The sequence below is a fragment of the Canis lupus genome, chromosome 19, assembly GCF_048164855.1.
Source record: "Canis lupus baileyi chromosome 19, mCanLup2.hap1, whole genome shotgun sequence".
Lineage (NCBI taxonomy): Eukaryota > Metazoa > Chordata > Mammalia > Carnivora > Canidae > Canis > Canis lupus.
The window spans coordinates 42,318,811-42,324,421 of NC_132856.1; positions in this window are offsets into that span (position 1 = coordinate 42,318,811).

The window sequence follows — 5,611 nt, forward strand, 5'->3', positions numbered from 1 at the left end:
TGGTGTCTGATGTGTGGGCTTGGCCCAGCCCCTCCCTTGGTAGGAGGGTGGCAGCTTGCACCTAGCAGGCACTGGAGGGAGTGCGACCTGTACCTTGTGACCCTTGGGCTGGCTGAGCTCTTTTTGGCTTCTGGGCAGGCTTGCTGGGGCAAACACTTCTGGAAGGAAGTGAGAATCCCATCCAGGATGGGCTGGGGCACCTGCAACCTGAGGCAGAGGGGTCTGAACCCCTTTGGGGGCCCTGTGTGTCTGTCACGCAAGTGTTCTAAGGCCGCTGTCATCTGGAAGGAACTGGGAGAGGAGGGCACTAGTACAGGCGTCTCCAGGCAGAGTTTTGGGGCCCTTCTCTGGGCTCCCCACACCTCTCTTGCCTGGGACATCAAAGGGGCTCCTAGATACTGGATTGTACCCTCATTCCAGGCATCCGGGGTAGGGGCCCCTACCCTACTGTCTGCCTGTGTGGAGGCCCCCTTGGGTGGTGTTCCTGATTCGAAGCTGGAGTGAGCATCGAGATTGTCTCGGTCGGGTCTTGTTTCTCTGGCTGGGCCTGAAGGGCTGTGGACTGATGCCCCTTTGAGACCACCCTTGGCCTCCCCAGGAGGCCAGCCTGCCAAATGGAAACACCCTCGAATCTTGACAAGGCTCTCCCCCTTGGCTCTCTGCTTACTCCCCACGCCCAAAGACCCCAGCCCCCCTTCCCTTCTGACCAGAGGCCCCACCCCCCACTCAGAGGTCTTCATGGGGTTTGAAGAGATAGAGGCTGGTAGCATTCCAAGAGGAGTCCCTTCCTTCCTTCTCAGTGGCCCTAAATAAAGCTGTGTTGGAGTTCTTTTGCCTCCGACAGGAGGAGCCACACTGGTCTGTCCACCATGCTCACAGCTGCTATTCCCTGTCCTGAAGTCCCCCCTTCCCCATTTCCACCCAAAGTTGGAACCACAGAGGTCGGGTCCAGCAACATAAGTTGGGAGCATGGGCACTTTAGTGCTTCAAATGGGTGCTCCAGTCAGGTTTTTAGAATGGCTCAGACTCCCTCACAGGCTGTCCAGCCCAAGGAGGGGATCTCAGGGAGCAGGCCCAATGGGGAGTTCAGTGTGGGGTGGATTCGGTCACAATGGCCCTTCACCTCTGCTCCAGGCCCAGGCCACTACAGCTTCCAGGAGGCTGGGAGGTGAGAGAAGGAAACCAGGTACCTGTGTGCCTAAGAAGGCTGAGTGTTGAACCGTGCTCTGAGTTGTTCACTTTCACATCTCAGCTGACTCAACATTGTTCTAGAAAAAGGTAGAGAATGAAAATCTACCACAATAATGTAGGAATATCTAAGGCCTCATTCAAACGCCGCAGCTGAGAACAGAGATTCCAACGCCAGCAGCTCTTTGTGATTGTTCACTTGGGTCTGGGCCAGTTTCAGTGTCACACACTTGTCATCCAGGCTGACCAGACCAGTCTCTTCCTTCCTAATTTTTCCCACCAAGGTGGGAAAAGTGTGGTCTCCAGGCTGAATTTCCCACAACCGTATTCGCATGCAAAGAGCCTTGTTTCTCGCTGGGGGCGCCTTCAGGAGTTTATGAAGTGACTTGCCTTAGTAAATGAACTTTCTCCAATTTAAATATTGGAATAATTGTCCAGACAAGATCTGAGAGTTGTGTGTGTTTGTTAACTTTTTTAGTATTCAAAAGACGGTGCTAATCGGTGCGACAGCTGGATGTGTGCTGATAAATGGTAGTATCATCTTGGAAGCCACTTGAAACCTTGGGAGTGGGCAGAAGGACTCTAGATCCTCTTGGCCAGCACGGACAGATGACTGTCGACTGTGTTGGGGGCCACAGGGTGGGCCTGGCTGCCCCAGGCTTCTCTGTTGGGTGCCGACACTGGTGTATCCAGTGCCCTTTCATCCCCCCAGCTTCTCCTTAGGATAACACATAGCAGAACAAATTCAGACCCAGACCATCTGGTGATGCTCGTGGATCTCCCTTTAAGAGTATCCTGTTCTAATTAAGGATGATGGTTTATCCTATTGCAAATATTTACCAGAAATCTAAGGCAAAGATAACATCTTGGTATCTGAAAGGAATTTATTCCATGATGGCAATTGGGGGGTTTTATTTTATTTTTTAAAACATTTTAAAAAGATTTTATTTATTTGAGAGAGAGAGAGAAAGACAAAGCATGAGCAGGGTGGAGGGACAGAGGGAGAAGAAGAATCAGACTCCCCACTGAGCAGGGAGCCTGCCACAGTGGGGCAGGGAGGTAGTGGGGGGGGGGGTTAATCCCAGGACGCTGAGATCATGACCTGAGCCAAAGTCAGCTGCTTAATCGACTGAACCACCCAGACGTTCCTGGGGGTTTTACTTTTAAGTGCTTGGATTACCTGGCTGATACGTGCACTTGAAGCAGAATGATCTGTGGGCTGGCCCAGTGGCGGCAGGTCTAGGAGTGCGTGCCTGGACCCCTGGGGAAAGCTTGGAACTTGGGGTGGGTGGTGGCGTACTGCCATCTTCTGGTCACAGTGTGGAATTTTATCAGAGGCTGCTATGGGTATTTCTGTGTCTGGAGCTCTTTAGAAAATCACAATGGTGATTTTCAGTGGTGCTGGAGCTCAGGGGGGATCCTTGCCATGTCTTGTCTCTGCTCTGATCTCTGGTTTAGACGTGAGGTATGTCTAAGGAGGTAGTTAATCCTGTAACAGTGAGTGGACTAGTCCAGAAAATAAACCAGGGTGTCTCAAACAGACCATCGATTACCAAGGTGTTGGGAGGGCAAAGCCAGGGAGTAAAGGTCCTGAGGCCTTTTTGCCCCTAAACTGGCAGGGGCACAGCCCTGTGACCGGTGCCCACGGGCTGCGCCAGGGCTGGGTGTTTGCTAATGCTGTAGAAACCCTTGGACCTGACTTCCCCACTAAGCACCTACTATAAAACTTCAGCACTCGCAATTCATCTCTTCCCCAAAAGCTCAAGCCAGGAAGGCCAAAGATCTGGATTCTAGGTTGAGTTTCTCCTCCTCTGACTTGCTGGGCCTCTGGGGAGAAGGGCACAACCGTTCTGGTACGTGGCGGGAGCCATCCTGTGTCGCAGGATATCACAGGACCCCAAATTGGCACCTGACAGGATTTAATGAGGAAATGTTTATCAAGTGCTGGGTCCATCCAGCTCCTGGTGGGAGGCTGATGGCTTCCCAGAAAAGAGGTCATGGAAGTGGGGTCAGCGCAGAAACTACCGAGCTGCTGCGGGCCTCAGGGAAGCCTTCAAGGGTGGTGGAGCGCAGATACTGGCCCTGCGTGGGGGCAGGGATGAAGCGGGTAGCAGCAGCCGTGGGAGCTGAGGCTGACGGAGGGGCCACCCCACAGGCACAGAAGCCTCCGGAGGAGGAAGGCAGTGCCTCCCAGCCTGCCCCACGGCAGCAAGGACACTGGCGGAGTAATTATCCTGGCCCCTTGCTCTGACCACTTCCCAGTCTCCTGTCAGCTCCCCCTGTTGGCCAAGCTGCCTGAGAACCAGAGGGCCGGGGAGCCTGGCGGATGCACATGGGGAGGTTGGCTTCTGAGTGCAGAGCTGGGTGAAAAATCAGGACGGGCCTGGTGGAAAAACAGAGCATCCAGCACGAGCACCTCTTTGCCTTGAGAGGCAAGGTGTTTTGTCATTCAGGGCCGCAGGGTTAACACCACAGTGAGGCTTGGTTCCCAGCTCCCAGGGATTTGCCCCCCACGCCCTATGACCTGCTGCCCCTTCCCCTGGAAGGGCCTCAGATACCTCACCTCCCTAGAGCTGATTGGCCTCCTCGCCTCTGCCGGCTGCGTGGGAGGCTGGGTATGTAAATAGGGACCCAAGGGAAACTCAAGCTGCAGGCTGTGTAGGATGCATTTATCCCAGGCCAGAAGAATCCAGCCAGGGCAGGGCAGAGACCCACCCAGAGAGGCAGGAGGCCCGTGTATCCGTGTTCCTTACACCCACTGAAATGCGTGCAGGCACTCCAATCTCCCAGGCAGGGAGTGCCTCCTACCTACTGACCTGGAGTCAAGGCAGCAGTGCTCGCCGTCACTGCGTATTGTGTATGTTTGCTGTGTGTGTGTGGCACTGGGGGCAGACAGATGCTCTGGCCCTGAGGAAAGATGCCATCCTGGTGGAAAGCCCCATGGACCTGGAGCTCCAGAACTGGGCTCTGGCCTGGCCTTGACCATCTTGCAACATCCACCTCAGGTTCTGTAAGATGTGGGTCCCAAAGCACCTTTCCAGAGGGGTGTCTTGTGAAAAGTGTCACTGGAGAAGGTAGGCCCCTGGAGACCCTGAGGGCTACAAGAGCCTGCAGGGCAAGAGCTAGCCCTCCATGGCCTGGAGGGCAGGGAGCTGGGAGGCTGCCCAGCGCCTTGTTGGAGGAGGACAGGAAGCGGAAGGTGCTCGCAGCAGGCTGCACACCTTGCGTGGCCTCCTTGCTCTGACTCCCAGGCAGTGCAGCCCAGGAGGTTTCTTGACTCCTCATGCCCAGGTTCCTGTCTGGGGTCTCCCCTGCCTGCACAATGGATTCAGGCTCCTGGCGATGCAGGGAGGCCCCGCCTTTGTCTTCTCTTGCTGGCGAAGCCACAAGTGGCGAAGCACACATTATCCCCACAAGTGAGAGGTGCTGCTCTGGCACTGTCCATTGGTTGGGAGCTCAGCTGGAGGAGGCACAGAGAGTGTCTTGTCCTTGGGTGGCAGGGATGGGGTGGGGAGTGGGGGCGGCCGGGAGATTGATTCCATCCGGAGGGAGTGACTTGCTCACCATCAGGCAGCAAGGAGGACTAGCACCAGCCTCTCCTGACTCCCAGATGGAACCTAGGCCTCTTGCAGCTCCATACTGCCCGGGTTCAACCTCCTACCCTGCTCCTGCCTGGTGAGGAGTGGCACTTGGGTTCCCTGTGTCGCCTCCTTCACCCCTGGGTCCCCAGCTCTATTATTGGACCAGATCCTTGGGTCTCTTGGGGGACCTGCCCGGCCCAGATTCTTCTCTGCTTTTTGTACGTCATCTAGTCTGTTTCCCATCTGCTCCCCTTCCACGTGCCTCCAATAGTTTTGTTCACTTCTCTCTCTCTCTCTCTCTCTTTTTTTTTTTTTTGTTCATATATTTGAAGGGGGTCCTATTTAGTATTTTTAAATCTTTGTGTTTAAATTTATTTTTAATGGAAGTATAGAAGACATTAAATTAGTTTCAGGCATGTAACATAGTGATTGAACCATTATACACATTATTGGAGCACCTGGGTTAAGCATCTGACTTGGGCTCAGGTCATGATCCCAGGATCCTGGGATTGAACCCCATATCAGGCTCCCTGCTGAGCAGAGAAGGCTGCATCTCCCTCTCCATCTGCCTCTCCCCCTGGCTCATGCGCACTCTCTCTCTCTCTCTCTCTCTCTCTCTCTCAAATAAAATCTTTTTAAAAATCCAAAAAACAAAACAAAAAAAAATCCCCCCCCAAACCAATTCTACACATTATGAAATTCTCACCATGGTGTTATTGCAATATTATTGACTATCTCCTATGCTGTATTTTCCATCCCCGTCACTTATTTTATAACTGGAAGTTTGTACCTCTTACTCCCGTCCTCCCCACCCCCTTCCCCTTACTGGCAACCACCAGTGC